This window comes from Dama dama, chromosome 21 (genome assembly GCF_033118175.1).
Source record: "Dama dama isolate Ldn47 chromosome 21, ASM3311817v1, whole genome shotgun sequence".
In the NCBI taxonomy this organism is placed as follows: Eukaryota; Metazoa; Chordata; class Mammalia; order Artiodactyla; family Cervidae; genus Dama; species Dama dama.
The window spans coordinates 11517220-11540771 of record NC_083701.1 but is presented as its reverse complement, the minus strand read 5'-3'; the positions used below and the strand labels follow the sequence as shown (position 1 = coordinate 11540771).

Sequence of the window (23552 nt, the reverse complement as noted above, 5' to 3'; positions counted from 1 at the left end):
GATTTTATTGCTTCCAGTTTCCAGATAACAAAATTCCAGTGAGGTACAAAAAAAAAGTTAAGTATTTTGCTGGAGGTCACAAAGTTACTAAGAGATGGAGCCAAGATTAGACCCCAGGTCTCAGAGGTCTTGACAAGCATGAGTCACTCAAACTTCCTTGCTTCCTACTTGCCCCTTTCTACAAATATTAACTTAATCTCTCAATGTCCAAGTTTCATCTAAAATACTAGATGACTCAACTATTTTTTTTAAGATTTCTTCTTTAATGTGGACCATTTTTTCTTTAAAGTCTTTAAGGAATTTGTCACAACATTGCTTCTGTGTTTTTGTTTTTTGGCCATGAGGCACGTGAGATCTTAGCTGCTTGACCAGAGATCAAGCCTGTACCTCCTGCATTGGAAGGTAAAGGCTTAACCACTGGACAGCCAAGGAAGTGCCTGAACTACTCATCTTTAATAGGCACAATAACCACCTGACTCACTGCTATTGTCAGGGTTAACTAAAATAATAGATGGAACAGGAAATCCTCCATAGTCAACCACCTTTTACTCTAAAAACAGCAGTGACATACAACTAAATCTAAGACATCCCTGGTCTTGGCAAACTCTTAAGTAGTTAAAACAATTATATGTTACAGATTATTTATTTTGGGTTTTGAAATTTGCAGTTTTAGTATTCAGACTCAGAAGGCTGTATGTCACAGTGGCTGAGAGCTCAGATCCTGTACTCAGAATCTGAATTCCTCCCTTCATTCTCTCATCTGTAAAAACTAGGAAAGTAATGGTATCCACTGTCAGAATGATGTTATCTCAAGTAAAGCAGTTAGGGCAGTGCCTGGCAAAGGTGGTGATGGTTTAGTTGTTAAGTCATGTCTGGCTTTGCAACCCGATGAACTATAGCCCACCAGGTTCCTCTGTCCATGGGATTTCCCAGGCAAGAATACTGGAGCAGGCTGCCATTTCCTTCTCCAGGGGATCTTTCCAACCCAGGGATTGAACCCACATCTCCTGCATTGCAGGCAGATTCTTTACTGATTGAGTCCCCAAGGAAGTCCTTGTTTGTTATTATTTTTAATTATTAATTAACCTACTACCTTCATTAAGGTAGTATTTGCATAAAGCTGCCCATACTAGCATTATGTATAATAAAACCCAGAAATAAATTTCCCGCAACAGGGAAACAGCATAGTTGAATTTGAAAGAACTGTCTTTAGAATTAATGAAAACCAATTTAATTATGATTTAAAAGCTTCTGCATTACCACTTAGGGGCTGGACAATTTTGAACAAGTCATTTCATTTCTCTGGATTTGTTTCCTCACTTTGAAAATGAAGGGCCTGCTCTCAATGACTTATAAGTCCTCTCTAGATTTAAAGTTTATATTTCTAAGGTTTTCAATAAATTATAATCCATCAATATCAAGGATAATAAGCAACCCCTAGGTACATAGTGATAGTGATGAAGAACACACCTGCCAATGCAGGAAATGTGAGAGATGTGGGTTCGATTCCTGGGTCAGGAAGATCTCCTGCAGAAGGGCATGGCAACCCACTCCAGTATTCTTGACTGGAAAATCCCATGGACAGAGGAGCCTGGTGGGCTTTGGTCCATGGGGTCTCAAAGAGTCGGACATGACTGAAGAGACTTAGTACACAGCACGTATGTACATAGAAAGATGGTAGCAACATGAGACGATATTTTATAAATTAATAATCCCAACCTTCTTTAACCCTACTTTTGTTCTATGACATTAGTTACCTCCTAAGAGAATTTGTACTGTGTTTATTGTGAATCTCTATGAATAAGGCAGAAGCACCAGGACAACAGGGATGTAGATCTGGTCTGTTCACTGATCTGTTTATCCCCAGCCACTAGAGCAACGCCTGGCACATACTAGGAGCTCAATTAACATCTGTTGACTGAAAAACTGTGAGTACTAAGTTTAAAGAGCAAAGTACAGACACTTCTCTAATGGTCCAGTGGTTAAGACCCCGTGCTTCCAATGCAGGGGGAGCAGTTTCCATCCCTGAGAGAGAAACTAAGATCTGGCAACCTGTGTAGAGTCACCAAAAAAATTAAAAGAAAAAAAAAAAGAGCAAAGCACAGAAGTATATACATAAAATAGAATGCCATTCATATAAAATATCTACCCTCATGGGGAAACGGCAGATGGGATCAAAGAAATTAAAACTCAATGACGACATGAGAGTAGGGATGAAAGAATTTTATTTTCCTTCAATGTTCTGAATAAATTTATCTGTTCAAAAAGATGGCATCAAGCAACCTAGATGCCCATCAGCAGATGAATGGATAAGGAAGCTGTGGTACATATACACCATGGAATATTACTCAGCCGTTAAAAAGAATTCATTTGAATCAGTTCTAATGAGATGGATGAAACTGGAGCCCATTACACAGAGTGAAGTAAGCCAGAAAGATAAAGAACATTACAGCATACTAACACATATATATAGAATTTAGAAAGATGGTAATGATAACCCTATATGCAAAACAGAAAAAGAGACACAGAAGTACAAAATAGACTTTTGAACTCTGTGGGAGAAGGTGAGGGTGGGATGTTTCGAAAGAACAGCATGTATATTATCTATGGTGAAACAAATCACCAGCCCAGGTGGGATGCATGAGACAAGTGCTCGGGCCTGGTGCACTGGGAAGACCCAGAGGAATCGGGTGGAGAGGGAGGTGGGAGGGGGGATCGGGATGGGGAATACATGTAAATCTATGGCTGATTCATATCAATGTATGACAAAACCCACTGAAAAAAAATAAATAAATAAATGAGAAATTGAAAAAACAAAAACAAAAAGATGGCATCAGAACAGAGAAGCACATAAAGAGGAGAAAAGTGAAGGAGCAATGGAAGACATGCCCAAGGAAGATGGCAACAGACCCAAAGGAAGGGGCCAGAAGGGCTTATGCAAATAGGAGGCTCTTGGAGGTTAGTTATTCTGTGAATGGAAACAATCACAGGGGTAGAAAGAAAACTAGGTAATATGACGCAGAAAAGAAAAGCCAATTTATTTTGAACTTTTAATTACAAGTTAATTTCTATTAAACTATTCCCAAGTTGACAGTATTTCCCCATTCACTGCCTCAATCAACAGAAGCTTTGGTGAATCTGATATTCAGAGGGAGGGGCGACCTATTACTCCTCTTGATCTGCTGCTGTGGACGCAAGAAGAAAGCAAGAGGCCCAGAGACCGAAGTGAACTGGTACAATGTAGGTCTTTTCATGACCCAACTGATCAACCAGGGTCACACAGGGGAAAACACAAAGAGTACAGGAAACAGCCTTCCCTTCCAGGGGATGAAAGACACACGACCTTCGACCATACAAAGCAACACACACTTGCCAAAGAAACCGATACAGACAAACAGCCTAGAAAGTAAAGGCAAAGGATCATGCCTTTTGATTTGGGGGCGTCAGCATTGAGGGCATGGGGAGAGACAGGGAGGAGACGTCCAGCCCATATGCTGAACTTGATCAAATCACCAGAGGACCCTAGTGCTGTCTGTGGGCTTCATCTTGAACCTTTCACCTGGTCCTACCTTGCTTTTGGGATCCCAAGCTACTCTGAATGCCTCCAGCCTCCAAATGCTAGCCTGAGCTCTTCATCACTGCCAGGCATCTGAACTCTGAGCCAAGCAGGTCAGAGCCCCTGCTGTGAGAGTTCTCAGGACCGGTGTTATTATTTCAAGGACATATCATAATTGTAGCTGCATGGTGATTTGGGTACTTCCTTGAACATTGTGAGGTTCACCGGGGCAGGAGTCTTGCCTGTCATGTTAACCTTGCATCCGCAGTGCTAGCACAGAGGTGGGCACCACGCCTGGCACATGCGCTCAAACCATGGCAGCTGGTCAAACAGAAGACGGGGTGCAGCCTGAGTTACCCAGTCCTAGGGCCTTTACTCTACCCTGAACCCCTGGCATGGCCACAGCCCTGGACCCAGGGAATGGATTAGCAGCACAAGGAGGTGAGATGTAAACTGCCCCCTCCTCTCAAATTAGCCAAAGTGATGAGGTCACCAGCTTTGTGACACAAGTGAAATACAGAGCTTTAGACAGCATGATGTGAATATGCCGAACAGGAGCTAAGAGCATGGAACGAGTTTAGATTCTCACAGTTTCAAGGCCACAGAAGACGAGATACTCTATAAGGTTAAAAAAGGAAGGAAAAAAAAAAAAAAGAAATCTTTCCAGGAGAGAACCAGTATAGTCCAAATTAAAAAGAAGCTTAACTGGTTTAGCTAGCTTCCTCTCTAAACTCCTGGGGCTGATTTCACATTAGAACACAGGTTGGGGAGTGGGAGGGAGGCCCCGCAGGGAAGGGCTGTGTGTATACTCACAGCCAGTTCATGGTGGTTGTACAGCAAAGACCAACACAACATTGTAAAGCAATTATTCTCCAGTTAAAAATAAATTTAAAAATAAAATTTAGTATTCACTGGACAAAAAAAGAACACAGGTTTAATGAGAAAGCATCCATCCTTAGTTTTAATGCAGAGAAGAAGAGGGGAATGGAACCTTGCCTGAACTCTGGTCTTGTTTGAACCCACAGACTCGAAGAAATGTATGTGGTTCTCATATCGTTATTTAATAGGCCACTTGTTATTCATGAGGGCCTGCATCAGAATTTCTGAATGAATCACCTAATTTTAGACAAGGACAGAACCTTGAAATTCATTTTTAATCCAACATCGTACTCTTTAACTAAATGGTGGAGTCCAAGACAGGTCCAGGGGGGCTCACGGAGCACAATCCCCTAGGCCTGGACTCTGGGCCCAGAGTGAGGATCACACAGGTCCCCATCTACACTATTAGAGAACTGCTGAGTTGGTTTCCAAAGGTTAGACTGGATCATTGAGGTGTCAACAGAGTCCTGCAAAAAATCTCTACTAATGAGCAGTGTGCAACATTTGATGTGGTGTCTGGTGTGATCTTCCAGGGTAGATGAGATCAACTGAAACATTATCCTTTGACTTTCCTAGTAGTCCAGTGGTTAAGAATCCACCTGCCAATGCAGGGGACATGAGTTTTCAATTCCTGGTCTGGGAAGATCCCACATGCCATGGGGCAACGAAGCCCATGTGCTACAACCACGAGCCTGGAGCCCGAGTTCCACAAGAGAAGCCATAGCAATGAGAAGCCCACACACCACAACAAAGAGTAGGCCCCACTCGACACAACTAGAGAGAGCCCACGTGTAGCAATGAAGACCTAGCACAACGAAGAATAACTGGATAAAAATTTAAAAAAAAAACAACATTATCCTTATTTGACCCTTCATTACTCATAAATCTCTTCCAAGGGAGGGGGGAAAAATGTTAAGAGATGTGTACTGAAGGATGAAGAAGTAAGTGGAAATGAAGATTTCATGGGACTTCCCAATTTCCCTTGAGTAAGGGAATGGTATCACTCCTGGTAGTAATACTGAACTTCTAACTCACAGACTTCCTGTAAGTACTATTCCTTGTGCCTTTGCCCATGCTGTTCCCTCTGCTACAAACATCCTTCCCACCCCTCTCATGCTTCCTGTCCAAACTACTCACCAAGACTCCGGTCAGGCATCTCTATGGATATTGGATACGGATTGCCACATGAATTAGTTTCTGTTTTTACCTCACAGTAACACATGGTGTTGGAGAAGACTCTTGAGAGTCCCTTGGACTGCAAGGAGATCCAACCAGTCCATCCTAAAGGAGATCAGTCCTGGGTGTTCATTGGAAGGACTGATGCTGAAGCTGAAACTCCAATACTTTGGCCACCTCATGCGAAGAGTTGACTCATTGGAAAACACCCTGATGCTGGGAGGGATTTGGGGCAGGAGGAGAAGGGAACGACAGAGGATGAGGTGGCTGAATGGCATCACCGACTCGATGGCCATGAGTTTGAGTAAACTCCAGGAGTTGGTGATGGACAGGGAGGCCTGGTGTGCTGCGATTCATGGAGTCGCAAAGAGTCAGACACGACTGAGCGACTGAACTGAACACACAACCCTACCTAACCTGACAGTCCTAGGATGTGTCAAAAAGACCAGCTATGGCATGAGGTTTGCATTAGCAGCATGTATTCCATTGAGAAAAGTGCTGTGCAAACACAAGGTTATGTTTTATTAATTTATTACACCTGATTCCTTGGATTGATTTTGATGGATGAATCAACCAGCCCAATATTAATAGCCTGATTTACTACACTCATTTCTCTTTCCAAGCCACAAGCCAAAATAAACTCACCCTCAATTTATAACCTTGCAACGTGTTCTTTTGCATATCGACTTCTAAATCCACTGTGGTTATTAAAAAGGATGGTTGCATCCATCAGGACAGGCCATGTTATGCTGTGGTAACAAACAAGCCCTAAATCTCAGCCCCAACAATGACCACAGTGGTCACTCTGGGATCAACAAAAGGAGCCCAACAACGCCATCTTTGTAGACTTCACCTGACATTTTGGATTAAGCAACTCTGTAGCTGACATCAGTTACAAACACATGACCTCCTCCTTTTCTTATTCAACCACCTATAAAGCTATCTTGCAGGGTTGTCATGCAGATTAGATGTGATCCTGCTTTTTAGATACTCAGGACACTGCCTGCCTTATAGGCAGCAGTTGGTAAATGATAAATGGTGGCTAGTAACACTGTCATTACCATTATCTCTTCTTCTTGTTCAGTCGCTAAGTCTGATCCAATTCTTTTGTGACCCCATGAACTGTAGCCTGCCAGGCTCCTTGCCTCTCTGTCCATGGGATTTTCCAGGCAAGAATACTGGACGGGTTGCCATTTCCTTCTCCAGGGGATCTTCCTGATCCAGGGATCAAACCTGTGTCTCCTACATTGGCAGACGGACTCTTTACCACTGAGCCACCAGGGAAGCCCACCATTATCCCTACTCATCTTCAAATGACAATAATGATATTGTTATTATAATTCACATATGCCAAGGGTTCCTAAACTTGTCTACAAATTGGAATCACCTGTAGATCTTTATAACTACCAGTGCTCGTGTCCCAGCCCAGAATCAGTGAATTAACTCATCTTGTGTGTAGCCCTGGCTTTGAAATTTTAAAAGATCCCCAGGTGATTCTACTGTACAGACAAGTTTGAGAACCACTGTCACAGAGGCAGCAAAATGCACATCTATACAGACACATACAGGTGCACACAACACTCACCCACACACATACAAACTGGTCTACTCCCAGGTTCCATGAATCCTGCCACTTTTATGACAATGGTGTTCATATCATTTGGGTGAGCGAGGTTATATGAGGCAACAAACAACCCCTAAATATCAGCCCTAATAACAACCACAGTGGGTCCCCTCCAGGGTCAACTAGATGAGCCCAGCAATCTTGTTTTTCTGGTCTTTACCTGATGCTAAAGGCTATGCATTTTACCCTCAGACCTCACTTCCTCTTTCATAAGTTTGCCAGGCCCACAGTAAATCAGAACCAAAAATATGATACTAGTGTGAACAGACTGGGAGGAGATTCGGTCAGAGGAGAGCCACCAAAGGCTACCAGTAACTGAGACTATTTCTTTGTTCAGCTCTCCATCCCCAAGATCCAAAACGCAGTAGCCAACTTAATAGAAATGTGAATAGGCATTAATAAATGAATTATCATCACTAATAATCTGAAAAAGAAGTGAAAAGCAGACACAGGATCTCAAAAACACAGCATCTCAGTTGAAAACTTTATGGGTCAGGTTGTCACCAATCATCATGTTGATTTCTCTCTTTTTGTTCATTTCTCTCAGGTTGAAATTACACCTGCAGAGGTGGAAATAAATGAGATCAGGAGATCTATGAACAAAAACAAGGACCTTGAGTAGTAAAGAATCTGCCTTGCAATGCAGGGGAATCAGGTATGATCCCTGGTCAGGGAACTAAGATCCCACATACGGCGGAGCAATTAAGCCCACGTGCCCCAACTACTGAGCTCACACACTGTAGTTAGAGAATCCATGTGAACCACGGAAAAGATCCCACATGATGCAACAAAGATCCTGCATGCCACAATCAAGACCCTGAGGTGGCCACATCCATAATCAATTAATTTAAAAGAATATACACAAATTTAAAAAAAAAACAACAACAAGGACCTTTCTCCTGGCAGCAAAGCACCTGTACGGTAGGTGCAGGCAACAGAATGAAAACATACATCTTACCACCAGCACACAAGTGATTTTCAGCAAATCATCTCTTGCTCCGTTGGATGCTAAGTCTCGGCAGAGTCCGGAGAAAACCAGAAAATCCAGCTTGTTTGCCCTAGTTTTGGCAGCTTAATTTAGGAATCACATTGGGCTTTCCATAAACACTTTACCAAACAAATGTATCCTGTGCTGTGAACATGAGAGTTAACTTGGGGCCCAGGGGGAGGAAGCATTGTGTATGATTCCATAATAGTTACTCTACTATTTTAAAACCAAATGGAAGCCTCAGGCAGCAAAGTCAAACAGAGAGAAATCATTTTCGTAAAAGTATCTGAATGCAACCATCTCTCCTGAAGCATTGTGAGCTGTCAATGGTTCTGCTTTTCTCAGAAGCTCATTCAATTATCTCTTACTTATCTGGACCAGGGAGAGGCATTTTCCTCCCATCTAGAGTTAAAGGAAAAAAAGGAGGCATGCTCTTCTAAAAAAAGCCTGAAATGAAAAGCAGTAACTACTCCCAAGGCCCTGCTTATTGTGGAGGAGTCGTTAGGCAAAACTTTGAAGGGTCTCTGTTAGCGATCTATTTTCTCCATGACTATCCCATATTGTGGAAATATGGGATCCACAGCATCAAAACACCTTGCTCCTCTCCTAGGTGTGCAACTGCGGCAAGCCACTTAATCTCTCTGAACTTGTTTCCTCTCTGTAAAACAGAAACGCCTATGTGACAAGGACACTCTAAGAACGAAGAAAATTATGTGATGCATTTATACACTCAACAATGTAAATACCCCTTCCTCTGACTGTCAAACTCTCTGGAACGCACTAGAACGTGAACTTTTAAAAAAGCAGGTACAATGCCTTATTTATCTTTCTATGACCAGATCCTAAACACTTAGAGATAGCAGTTTCCTCTTCAGCATCTAGTCCATTTCTCTCCGGCTAAGCAGCATCCCTCATTCATTCAGACCGCATCTACAATTCCAGGGGTGGGTCCAGAATGGTCTAAGCCAATCAGTGTTATCCTATTTCCTACGTCACCATGATTGGTTGAGAGACAGAGGTGTGTCCTGTGATGATCCAATCCGAGGGAAGCTCCGAAATTTTGTTCAATGTCTCTGGGAAGAGATAGGAGCTCATTCTTCCCTGAATGTGAATGCTAGCCACTGGGCTACCTCCAGCACCCACAAAGCACCCAATGAAATATTTCCCGAGTATATGAATAAAGATGAGTCTGTGGATAAACAAAGAATGATGAAATCCAGATTCTCAGAACAGAACTGTAGTAAAACCCTATTAGTACACAGACTGCTGGTTATGCAGCAGGTAAATCAAAGACCAGGGAATGAGGGCTTCTGAGGCTGACAGATGTGGACCAAATTCTGGTCCTAGAATTCTAGTGCCTATGCCTGGGACCTCAGGCAACTGCCTAAGCCACAATTTCTGTCCAAGCCACAATTTCTCTCTGAGAAACACAACTATCACAATTAAATAAGAATTTTTTTAATGCAACTATAAATAGGGAGAAAAGATTGAGAGAATATACCCCAAAATATTAATAGCAATTAGTCCTAGGTAGCTAATGGAAGGACTTTTATTTTTCTCTTTTTTTGTGTGTACATTGTTGGATTTTCTATAATGAACATAAATTGGTGGTCTAATAAAAATAAAATGAAAATAAAAGCAGGATGATGGCAATTAAAGCATCTAGCCCAGCACCCATGACACAAAGTAGGAAGCCAGCAAATGTTCTGTCCCTATGAACACCCTTCAAACGTTTGGGAACGGCTATCATATGTCTATTTCTTGTTAAATATCTCAGCTAATTTAATGTCATCCTTACATGACTTGATTTCAAGGCTCTCTGCAAAGGCTCCATCTGTTAAAACCCCACTCCAGATATCATAGAACCCGCTCACAGAATCAGCCGCAGAACTTGTTTGCTCATTCATCTGTTAATTCATTCACTGAGTAAACACTGATTAAAAACTTACTATATTGGACATCTTGCTTCTGCCTACCCCCCATTCACAAATGGTTTCCAGGTTTCCCCGGGGAACATCTGCCTGCCTTCATTCTCAGTTCCTGGGCTCTAGGGAGAGCAGACCCTACTCCAGCTCCTTCTGGGGCTGGCATTTAATCCAAGGTGGCCAAACAGAGCATCACATTCACCTGGCCACCGTGATGGGTTAGGAACAGGCGTGTTACCCAGAGAAGACCAATCAGAGACATTGAAGAAGAAATCTCTCTTTCCTGAGATTTCTGCTGAACTGTTGGAAAGGGGCATTATTTTTTCCCTGCTGCTAGAACTGCTGACATATTTTGCCACCACAATCCAAAAAGAAATCAGAGGCAGTGCTGAGAGATGAGGAAAACCTGTGTAAGCCTCAGCAACACAGTCTAAGGCTCCGTGCCTTCAGTTCCACCCCTGCACTTTGCAGCTACATAAACCAGCGAATCCCTTTTCTGTGGAAGGCAGTTCAACTTGGGGCTCAAAAGAAACCTAACTTGTGAAATTTGAAGTGCTCTGACATCAGCTGCATGCCAGCTATGCACAGATGAAGCAAGATGATCCACACCATCTTTCTTGGCACTTGGTCTGATGTGGAGATAGTTACAAACAACTACAATTATTTAAAGCCAGTAAGGTAGTTGCTTTAATTAAACACAGAGCAAGAGGAGCAAAGGGAGGTGGGGTCAGGACAGGCGTCAGCTAAGAAATAGCATTTCAGCCTCCTCTGTATCTGCGTTCAGGCAGTGAAGATAGAATTACTGGTTGGGGGAGTCAAGATAACACTGTTGACATACAGTCACCTCACAGTAAACTAAAACCACTACAGCCCACGTTGCACAACCGGAAATGATACTTACAAGCTCTGAAGTGCTCTCTGGTTGAGCCCACAAAATAGAAACAGCTACCAGCAAACAGCCCTCCCTTGCAAGAATTTCACCCCAATGTTACAGATGATGCTACACTCTTAAATAATACCCAGGTTGGTTTTTTTTTTTTTATTTTGAGTCCATGAACTTAAGTCTTCACTCCAGTTTTCCTGCCCATTTGGATTATGTTGATATAATCACAAAAACATCACGACAGCCGGCTGAAGATGAATAACCTATTTACTACCAAATGATAAAAGAGAGAGAGCAAGAGTAAACCTCTGGTTCCGTAAGATATTTCATGATGAGTTAGAAATGTGACTGATCTCGGAAAACAACAAGGGCAACAACAGAAGCACCTCTGGGAACATCTACTTTGCTAAGAAAGGCCCTGAAGGTCGCTCTTTTTAAGTGAACAGAGCTAGTGTCTCTTAGATCTTTGATGATGCAAAACTCAACAGAAGAGTTGTGCAGATAAGTCAGAAAAGGAGGACACTGCAGGACAAATTCTCCTTGCCTTTGTGGTTTCCAAACACATCAGCGATTCATCTGGTCCGGGAACACAGCTCCAAATTTCCAGAGCAAAGAATCTTAGAGGTGGAAAAATTAATACCAGTGGAACACATCCACGTGGTCTCAAGAGAGGTGCTGGGGATGGGGCAGGAGGGACAGATGCCTACCAGATAACGGGGACTGCTAAGAAGCAGCTGGGTTCTTTCTGTTCCCAAAGCACTTTTAAGAGTTCTTCAAGTGCCACGTGAATTTCACTTCCGCTTCTTGCCTGACACGTGACTTCCCACAAAGACTTTGCCGCCCTTCTTCCTGAAAATGGGATTATTATTTTTCACACACTGACCAGGCCACTACTGGAGTCCAGGCAGTGTCAGGGAATGGAGAGACCCACAGTGTGTGACACCGCAGGCAAGTGCCTGGTGCTGGGCAGGTGCTCCGTAAATGCTGGGGATCAGCAACCCCAGCAAAGTCTATGCAAAATCATCAAGCTTTTGTATGTGTGTGGGTGGGTTTGCATAAGCACTAATCCCTCCTCTTTTTTTTTCCCCCAAACATGGGAGGGAGCATACCACACACACTTTTCTGCACACAGCTGTTTTGTTTTGTTTTTTTTAACCTAAGAATGTATCCTGCAAAGACTGGATAAAGAAAGTGTGATCCATTATATGTATATAATGGACTATTACTCAGCAGTAAAAAAGAAGGAAATCTTGCCATCTGCCACAACAGAGATGGACCCTGAGAGCATTATGATAAGTGAAATAAGTCAGAGAAAGAAAAAACACTGCATTATCTCACTTTTACATGGAATCTAAAACACACCAACAAAAAAATCCCTAGGCATAGGTGTGGAGAATAGACTGGGGGTTGCCAGAGTTGTTGTGGGTTGGGAAATACAGATAAAGTGAGTAAAATGTACATACTTCCAGTTCTAAAATAAATAAGTCATGAGAATGTAATGTACAGCATGGTGACTATAATACTGCATTCTGGGACTTCCTTGGTGGTCCCGTGGTTAAGAATGCACCTGCCCATGCAGGGGACATGGGTTCGATCCCTGGTCCAGGAAGATTCCACGTGCCACAGGGTAACTAAGCCTGTGAGTCACAGCTACTGAGCCAGGCTCTGCAACGAGAAGCCACCGCAGCGAGAAGCCCAGGCACGGAAACAAGAGAGCAGCTCCCACTGGCCACAGCTGGAAAAAGCCTGTGCACAGCAGTGAGACTCAGCACAGCCATTAAATAAACACCTAAATCTTTAAAAAAAAAAATACGGAATTCCATATTTGAAAGTTGCTAAGAGAGTGGATCTTCAAAGTTTGTATCACAAGAAAAAATTATGTAGCTATGCATAGCAACGCATATTGACCAGATTTAGTGTGGTGACCATGTCACAATATACCCAAATATGGAATCATTATATTGTACCCCTGAAGCTCATAATGTAATATGCGAACTATAAAAAGAAAAACAATTAAAAGAAAAAAAAGGAATGCATCCTGGAGCTGATTCCTTCTTGGTATATGTGACATATATATGATGTATATATACAGTGGCCCCGTAGTCTCCTGTAAGGATATACCATAATCTCTTCCATCAATCCTTTTCTGACATACATTTATTTCAGTTGCTTCCAGGGTCTTGCTATTTCAAACAACGCTGCAAGGAACTTACATTACACACATCTTCACACTATAGGTAAGGTATGTTACTATAGGAAAGGTGGGATTTATAAGATAAAATCCTTGGAAACTATATATATATGTGTGTGTATATATATACACACCCATGGGCTTCCCTTGTGGCTCAGTTGGTAAGAATCTGCCTGTAGTGCAGGAGACCCCGGTTTAATCCCTGGGTTGGGAAGATCCCCTGGAGAAAGGAAAGGCTACCCACTCCAGTATTCTGACCTGGAGAAATCCATGGACTATATAGTCCACAGGGTTGCAAAGAGCGGGACACGACTGACCAACTTTCACTTTCATATATATATATGTGTGTGTGTGTGTGTGTGTGTGTGTGTGTGTGTGTGTGTGTGTGTGTGTGCATTTATATATATGAAAGATGGGATTTATAAGATAAAATCCTTGAAGCTGCAAGAGTCAAAAGGTGCAAGCACTTAAAATGCTGGAATGGCCTTCAAAGAGTTTGGACTCACTTTTACTCTCACGAACAGGGTCATAAGGATGCCAGTCTGTCCAACTACATTCACAGAATGGTTTGTTTATCAAAGTCAAGGGAAGAAAGGGGGGCAGAGCTTCACTCTTGTCCCACGGTTTCTTCCCGCCCCCGTGATACCACACGTGATCCTACTGCTGCCTGAAAATTCTGCCCCTTGGACGCACAACCCGGAGATTAGAGCTTAAAACAGAATGAACATCAGCACTGGTGTGCTGAGCTGGCTCGGGCTGGCTCGAAAGAGCCGACTGAGCACATCTCTTCCCAAACCCGTGTTCAGTGACATCATGTCGGTAGCTTGAAATTGTTCATGGTGGAAGTATTGATACCGTAGAGATGGGCAAATGCTAGTCAGGGCTTCTCTTTTTTCCCCCAGAGACCTCTGTCTAACACCAGCCCACTGATACATACTACAGTAGAAAGTGAGGCTCTGCTGCCCTTTTTTGCAATATGCCTGCTCTCAGTAGGGTCACAAATTCTTGGAACCTAAGAACCGGAGGAGATCTGAAGGGACAGCTGATCATTCTGTCTTCTCATGCTGCCTCTCCCCTATTCCCTGTGCTGAGACATAAGCAGACCCTCTCCTCCGCTCCTCTATGCCTCTCCACCGCATTCCCATCTCTTTATTGCTTAGTGCTTATTCTTAATGATCCTCTACGGTGCAGTAATTGCACACACAGACTCTAGGCTACACTAGAAGACAGCCAGGGGTCAAATCCCAAGTCCGTCATTAGCAGCTCTGTGACCTTGGGCAAGTGGTTTAAACTACTACACCTTAGTTTCTTTGTAAAGCACAGATGATAATGATAATGCCTTCCTTAGATGTTTGTTCTGAGGATTAAATGAGTTAATACAAGGACACAGAACAGTGGCTGGCACATACTAAGGACTAAACAGACATAAACTGTTATTACTGTCTTCCAGTTCACTAAGTATCTTTCACGACATCTAGTCTGTCAGTTAACGCTTTTGTTGGATTTTAGTTTCAATGACTATTTTTCACTTCTATGTGGCAGCTTTTCAAATCAACTTATTCTTTTTCCACCTTTCATTGCATTTTTGTATCCTCTTTAGTTTTTAATCATTTAAAAATATACTGTCTATAGTCTCTTTTAGATGGCTTTTTACTTTCAACTCAAAGTCACTCCTTTCCTGAATAGTCCATATGATTTAATTACACACTCATCTTCAGAGTTCTTTCTGCAGGAGTCTGTCAGGTCTGGGTTGCTGAAATAACCCAGTGGAGTAACTGTGTAAACACACAACACAATCCCTAGTGTTGTGCTAGAGAGTCCCACAGTAGACAGTCAGTTTTTCTGTTAATTTCCCAACTCAAGTTCTCACATCTTGTGATAATAACAATATAGATTTCACAACCACATATGGTATAGCCCCAGATTTTTCATTTCTTCCTGGTGACTTTCTTTCCACTCAAAAAAAGCTTCCTCTCTGTTTCTCCAGACAGTGGGGCTTTTCCAGTCCTTTCTCATGAAGACGTGTAATGTTTAAGGCTCCTGGAAATTCATGTCTACCTTGGGCCCAAGTCTCATTTCTAGGCCCATTGTGGTCTCAAAACTTTAACCCCCAGACTCTACAGTGGCTTTGTGGGTGCAAAATCCCCATAAGTTATTGTGCCTTCAGCTCATACGACCACTTGGCTTGGATTTCTCTCCGTTTTTGACACTTGGGGACTTCCCTTTCTGATGAGCTCCCCTAGATATAGTTATTATTTTTCAGTCAACTCTGAAAGGGCCTGTCGGTATCCCCTTTCCAAATTCGTAGTTGGAACCTAACCCCCAACATGAGGGTATTCAGGAGTGATTAGGTCACGAGGGTAGGGCCTTCATGGATGGGATTAGTGCCCGTAGAAAAGAGGCCTCAGAAAGTTCTCTTGCCTCGTCCACCATGTGAGGGTATAGCACAAAGAAACAGGATGTGGGCCTTCACCAGACACTGAATCTGCCAGCATCTTGATCTTGAACTTGCCAACCTCCAGAACTGTAAGAATTAAATTTCTGTTGTTTACATGCAACCCCGTCTATGGCTCCCTGCTCCAGCGGCCTGAACAGACTCAGACAACCCCTTACCAGGGAAGAGAACCTGGGAAAGTCACTTCTCTGAACCTCGGCTCTTGAGGGCTATTGTGAGGCTCAAGACAAATCAAATGAAGCGCTTAGTTCTGAAGCCAGGTGGCCACAGTCAAATCCGGTTCTGTCACTTACCAACTTGGTAACCTTGAATGAAATCACTCAAACTCCAGGGTTCAGTTTCTTCTCCTGCAAAACAGAGATATAGCAAGGATTAGGCAAGTCACAAGTCCCCAGCACACAAAAAGCCTCCAGTAAATCCTAATCACTACTGTTTTTCTCCTGTACCAAGAGTAACAACCCAATAAAACATTTCTGTCCAGTAGTATTTCAAGCCAAATAATATTCCTCCAGACCATTATATTTTATAGACGATATTTTACAAATGTTTTTCTCATGTAACGTTCAAAACAGTCTGGTATATGACAAATGAAGAAATGAAGACATTTTTAAAAAAAGGAAATGGAGATTCAGAGATGTCAAATTGTAAGAGTTCTTTATATATTCAAGTCAAGTAAACTGCTGAAGGTTGCAGAGCAAATAAAGAGCAAGCCCAAGTCAAACTCCTCTGATGGAGGGGCACAGTTTGGCTGGACTGCATTGTCCCCGGGACATAGAGGGTGGAGCGTGGCTGTCCTTTCAGACTCATAATTCTATGATAAAGGATGCTGGGACTCTGGGCTACCTCAGCAAGTCCGGGCCTCAGAAAAACACTCAGCTCAACTTGAATTTGAACTGGTCTCAGACATTCCATCCGACTCGCTTCCTGCTTTAGGTTTCTACACCACAGAGAGAGGAAAACAAACGTACATTACACCATCGTTGTCACCCTCAAAATCTCCTACAAAAGAGATTCACAAAAACTTGTGAATCAAAGGGAGTTTTCATAAAACCCAAGTTAAACAATATCCCATTTGAACCCATTCATCAGCATCAAGTGTGAAGATCAGAGCAAGGTCAGCAATGTCTAGACACTCATTACTGCCTGCAAGAGAAAGAGAATGCTTTTTTTCTGGCTTTCATTTTGATTAAATCTTTAGCTGCCTGAGGTGTCTTCTTTTTCCTTGTCATCGGGGACTGAGACTACCGGAAGCCACTTAACCAGCCTCCCTTTATTCACAAAAGATTTGGGGGCCCTGCCTAATTGTCGTGGGGGAACATTATCAGCTGATCACGTCAACCACTCTGGCTGCGTTGCCAGCAATCTTCTCGTTCGCCAGTACCGGTTTCCTTTCTGCTGTCGCCTGAATGTGGTTTAAAATTCCCTTTTCAAGAATAATCACAAAACTGCTCAGTGGCCAAAGAAAAGAGCCATTCCATTTAGAACAACATAGGCATACCAAGGACAGAGGAGCCTGGCGGGCTGCAGTCCACTGGGCTGCAAAAGAGGCAGACGTGACTTACCGATTAAGCAACAACCAAGCATTCTCACAAGTTCAGACCTCACAGGTAAGCACAAGGTCCACACTCTGTGTGTGTGTTGTGTGTATGCACTTGCCAGATTCACAAAGCAGAAAATAAGACAAGCTGTTTACTTGGGAACAATTTTTTTAAGGTCCTGGGCGAAAGTCCTAGAAATTAGAAAAAAGTATACTAACTTGCTCTCACAAAAGTCTTTAAGAACATGAAGATGAAGCTGGTCTTCCCATCACTTAGAGACAAACCAGGAAAGAGAGTATGTCTCCCGCAGAAGGGAAGTCATCTTAAAACAAGGGTGACTTCCCCTCACTTCCTCTCTGTGGACAGAGGAAAGCTGGACTGTGACTCTAGAAACCAGTCTACCGCCATAGCACTCTGAACACGCCTGGTCTCATCTGTCTCAGAAACTAAGCAGCGTCAGGCCCGGCTCTTCTGGATGGGAGACTCTAGAAACTGGACCTGATCTTTTTTCCTCTTTAGACTCACAGCATGGGCTCCAGCCCTTCTTGGTCTTTCAGAGCTGTGTGACTTTGGGTAAGTCACTGAACCTTTCTGAGCTTCTGTAGCCACTGCGGTCAAGTGAGGACACTCATTCACTCATGATCCATCTGCTGAGCACCTACAACGTGCCAAGCATGTGGCCATGGGATTAATTCCAGGAATTAAACTGTCCCAGCCACAAAGGGCTCTCATTGATTAGTGGAATAAAGACTTCCCTGGCAGTTCAATGGTTAAGATGCTGTGCTTCCGATGAGTACAGGTGCTGGGCAACCACAGAAGAGGGTATTTAATTAATTCCACAGGGGAGGGAAAGTGCTGGGTGCAAGGAAGACTTCCCCCAAGGAGGTGTTATCTAAGCTGCGAACAAAAAGACAAGTTAGAATTTGCCCAACTGAAAGGGATCCAAGCAAAACTGGCAGCATATGGGAAGGCCCATAGTCAGGATGGCTGGTTCACAATGTCAAGCACAAGAGGCAAGAAGAAGGACATCGGGTACGGAGACCTGGACTCGCAAGCAGGTGGGCTTGCCAGGGCAACTTGCCTGGACTAGGAGACCTCTCAGGGTCAAGCATTCACAGAAGCCCAGCCACATCAATCACAAGACCCTTGGACCAAATTCCAGGACCTTGACCTAGGGTTTGGAGAGGGAAATGGCAACCTAATCCAGTATTCGTGCCCAGAAAATCCCACGGACACAGGAGCCTGGTGGGTTACAGTCCATGGGATGGCAAAGAGTCAGACACGACTGAGCAACTAACACTTTCAAACATGTCCAGGGTCCCTCCCAGTCCTAAGGGCTGACCCTGTGGTCTTCTGAGACCCCAGATCCTCCCCTTGGCCTGACAGCCCTTGCATCAGCACAGCCACGTCCCTGAGTCCACTCGGGGAAGTGCCAAGCCTCCCACGTGGGCCCTGTCCTTCCTCTTTCCTTTCCCTTCGGGAGTGACTAGCCAGTGACTCAAGGAGGGAGCTGTCCCCTACTTGTCATTTGTTTCTTTAAAAAAAAAAAAAAAAGCACCCAGGACTCACTCACACAGTCATTTGCCCAACCTCCTTCTCCCACCCAGCCCCTGACCTAGCTGAAGAAATGCTGAATTATCCGTGTAGACTGTCACCTCCAGGACACTTGAAGCTACCTGAGGGCGTACACTCGTTTTGGTGATTCTGCTGTCCCCCGCCCTGGTATTGACCCCTGATTCATACCAGGTCCTCAAAAATGCATGCAGACATGAATGGGTTTAATGTCTCTGCAAAGCAGCACCCATTCAGAGCTGCCCTCAGACAGAAACCCAGAGAGGTGTCAGCTCAACACCCTTCCCCCAGGGCTCCCTAAGCCACTGTAGACGCTCAGCAAAGCCCCACTGGAAAACCAGTGGAAACCCACTGGAAATGAGTGGAAAGCCACTCATGATACCAGTGAAGAGCCTCAGGTCCGAAAGGATGATATGACTTGCCCAAGGTCTCTTAGCTAACGCAATAAAATGTTTTTAAAAGGGGGACAACAGGGACTTTCCCGGTGGTCCAGTGGATAAGACTCTGAGCTCCCAATGCAGGCGGCCTGGGTTCGATCCCTGATCAGGGAACTAGACCCTGCATGCCACTACTAAAGATCCCACGTGCTATATCTAAGACCCAGCACAGCCAAATAAATAAATATTTAAAAAAAAAAAAAAAAGTGGGACAACAGTCTTAAACGGAAGGCGATCTAGTTGCCCCTACCAGAAACATTGCTTCTTTTAGGGGAAAATACTTGGCAGGTCTAATGAACTCTTCCCTTTACCTGACCACCAATTACGTCACACTTTCACGAGTCCTGGGATTCTCTAGGCAGGACTAGAGCTCCCATTGAAGCACACCTATTTTGGAAGATGATTAAAAAAACTTTTTTAGGGACTGGGTATGTTCTTGGATTATGGATCACTTTTTAATTCTCTATAATGTGATCTCAGGCTATAACAATTTTTAACGGGAAGTTGAGCTCCCTGAACACTCTTGTTTTTTTTAATGTTTTGATATTAACTTTACTGTGACAGCAAACACAATTTTTAGGGAGGGCATTTTGACCTATATAACCCTTCCACCAAAAGAATTCCTTATAATTCCTATGTCCTCTTATTAAAGTTTTTATTCACAGATCAATACTCTGTACCAATGTATATATTTCACTTAAAGGAGCCCAGGTGGCACTAGTGGAAAGGGGTCCGCCTGCCAATGCAGGGGACATAAGAGACGCGGGTTTGATCCTGGATTGGGAAGACCCCCTGGAGGAGGGCATGGCAACCCACTCCACTATGCTCACCTGGAGAATCCCATGGACAGAAGAGCCTAGTGGGCTACAGTCCGTGGGGTCACAACTGACACCACTGAAGCGACTTAACATGCACGCACCTTTTAGAGTAGAAGTTACTTAAACAAAACAAAAACAAAACCAACAAACTTATTATGCAAGTCACTGGCATGATGTTTCTGAAACCACCACAGAGCAAAACTCAGGTGACAAATTAAGTGCACCTGGAAATTCTGGGTCTGAGACATTGAAGGCAACATTTTCTAGCCTGCTTCATTCAATCATTATTCTGACACTTTCCATATCCCATTTCATAGGAAACAGACAAAGGAAAACAGATGTTTTACTTACACCCACCTAGTACAGCAAACCCCCGAGCTTGCAACGGCTGCTCATCACTGAGGAGTTTAAAGCAATACTTTCGTGCCAATGAAATAACATCTCAAACGGCCCAGCACAGCGGTTCTCACTCCGGCTCAACCAAAATTCACAAGGGCAGGAGGAAAATCTTTAAAAATACCACTGCGGGGTCCCCAGCCTGCACAATTAAAACAGAACCTCTAAGGACGAAACCTCAGCACTATAGTTTTCCCAAGATCCCTAGGTGACTGTACGGCCCAAACAGGACTGCAAACCACGGGCCAGGTTAACTCATTAGTCAGAGAAAGCCCATGGGAGACCTTATCTGCGAGTGATGAAGGCACTGTAATGAAATAAAACAGCAGGTGTGAAAGTACCTAACAGGGCCTGCTACCCAGAAGACACCTAATAAATGCTAATTAGACAAAAAAATAATAATTCAAGCAATTACTCCTCCTCAGTGAATTCACCTTGTAATTTTATTGGTTTGTTTATCACTTGCTGTTTTTTCTTAGCCTTGATTCATTCTATCCCTAGGTTAATAATAATAAAAATATCTATATGTTAATAAAATTATAAACATATACCCATAACCTATTCAATTACAAGAGCTCTGTACTACTTCCAACAACTCCTCATCACTTATTTAATAAAACTTTTCCCTAGAACAGTGGCTAATATGTACTAAATACTCAACAAATGTTATTTATAATAAGTATTATTATTCAGGATTCATGATAATCTGCATAACTTAGGCTGAAATTTTATTGAAAGGACTTAGTGAGAATGTAAAAATATTAGCAGGGCAATATTTTTTTAAGTTTTTATTTTATATTGGAGAATAGCCAATTAACAATGTTGTGATAGTTTCAGGTGGACAGAAAAGGGATTCAGCCATATATATATATATATATATATATATATATATATGTATCCATTCTCTCCCAAACTTCCCTCCCATCCAGGCCACCACATAACACTGAGCAGAATTCCTGTGCTATATAATAGGACTTCGTTGGTTATCCATTTTAAATATAGCACGATATACATATGGATCCCAAACTCCCCACAGCAATATTTAACAAACTTAAAAAAAATTTTTTTAAGCACATTCATTCTTTTTATAAATTTGTGAAAAAATATTAAATGTGGTCACTGCACAGGTAGCTAGCTTATCTTGCACATTCAAGGGGGCCCGACAAAAGCTACTTGTGAACACTCAGCAGTTTCCACAGTCACTTGGAAAAGCTAACACTGCAATTAGTTCAAAGTGCTCTCTTAATCCAACTTTTCCCTACCACTGCTTCCCTGAGCCTGTATTAGGAAGGCGATTTTTCTATATGTTCACATTACCCCTCAGTTCTAACTAAGAGAACAAAAATCTGTGTAAAAAAAATATATCTATATATAATTTATTAATCAAGATGAGAAAGTTTTACTAAGAACATTTCCAAACCTCCTGTTGCCCTGCTTGGATGAATTAAGCCAGTCGGCATCTGTCTCCTGTTGCGCTAAGCAGAGGCATTCAACAGCCAGACTGGAAGATCTACTCTATTTGGTTCAGGATCACATTGTGAGCAGGAGACCCTTCCATGGTTCACACCTGAGCATGCTACTGTTTGCTTCCTTTCTCCTTCTAAGTCCAAACAGCTGCCATTTCATGTTTCAAATCAATATACACGCAAAAATAATCATGATGTGCACTTTTCTAGATGTGCTGTTGTTGTTCGGTCACTAAAACGTGTCTGATTCTTTGCGACCCCATGGACTGCAGCACGCCAGGCTGCCCTGTCCACCACTATCTCCTGGAGTTTGCTCAAATTCACGTCCATTGAGTCGGTGACACCATCCAACCATCTCATCCTTTGTTGTCTCCTTCTCCTCCTGCCTTCAATCTTTCCATCATCAGGGAGTTTTCCAATGAGTCGGCTCTTGGCATCAGGTGGTCAAAGTACTGGAGCTTCAGCATCATTTATATGCATATTATACATATAATAATTATTATACATATCATAACAAGTATTACTGGTCTGAATGTTTGTGTCCCCGCCTTCCAAATTCCCATGTTGGAATCCTAACTCCCCAGTGTGATGGTTGTAGGAGGTCGGGCCTTTGAGAAGTCATGAGGGTGGAGCCCTCATGAATGGGATTAGTGCCCTCGTGAGGCCCCAGACAGCTCCCTCACTCCTCCCATCACGTGAGCACACAATGAGAGAAGAGCCCCTGCCCAAGCATGCTGGTGCCTGGATCTCAGAAGTTCAGCCTCTGGAACAGTGAGAACTATACGGCTATTGTTTATAAGCTCCCAGTCTGTAGCATTTTATAACAGTAGCCCTGACAACCACAACAAAGTCAAAAGTGACCACACATGGGCCTTTGGCAAGTAATAGCTTGGGTTACTCAATAAGAATATCTTGATTGACTATCACATGCCAGACAGCTCCAGAGGCACAGGGAGATGGAGAGGAGGACAGAGCTCCCATCTTCAAGGATTTCAGGCTCCAAGGACAGTGTGCAGGTTGGCTACTGTGACGCAGTGTGACTCTGACCAGGGGTGACAAGGAAATGCAAAGGATAGGGTCACGGGGCAACTCGAAATCAGAAATCAGGAAATGAAAATAAATAAGCGCACAGGAGATAAATGGTTGTGGATAACAATGTTAAGACAACTACTGCAGCTTTCATCAATTGCACTGCCCTCTCAACTCCCATCACCTAATCTTGACAGTCATATGCCACTTTTGGGGGCCCCCCTGGTGGTCCAGTGGCTAAGTAAGTCTCCATGCTTCTAAAGCACGGGGTGCATGTTTGACCCCTGGTCAGGGAACTAGATTCCACATGCCGCAGCTAAAGATCCTGTGTGCTGCAGCTAAGACCCAGCACAGCTAAATAAATAAATATTAAATATATATATATATATATATATATATATATATATATCCTGTGATAAACCATAATGGAAAAAGAATATATGTATGTATAACGAACCACTTTGCTGTAGAGCAGAAATTAACACAACATTGTAAACCCACTATACTTCAATTAAAAACATAAATTAAGAAGGAGGTGAAGGAGGAAGAGAAGACTTCCTGGAGACTGAACAGCCAGACTCAGTACCATCTCAGCAAAACCGCAACCCTGTGGGTCAGC

General features: G+C 43.1%; 1 protein-coding gene across 12 annotated transcripts in view; it reads right to left on the bottom strand.

Moving 5' to 3' along the window:
• The window catches only part of CYRIB (CYFIP related Rac1 interactor B), a 143854-nt gene that overhangs the window by 90289 nt on the left and 30013 nt on the right, over positions 1 to 23552 (bottom strand). For 9 of the 12 annotated variants that reach the window (XM_061123198.1, XM_061123202.1, XM_061123190.1 and 6 more), the window contains exon 2: positions 15971 to 16024. The gene's annotated coding sequence lies outside the window, so the exon portion shown is untranslated. Of the gene's footprint in view, positions 1 to 15970; positions 16025 to 16520; positions 16585 to 23552 lie in introns of those variants that run through there. The other 3 variants (XM_061123200.1, XM_061123195.1, XM_061123191.1) reach the window with 3 other exon arrangements.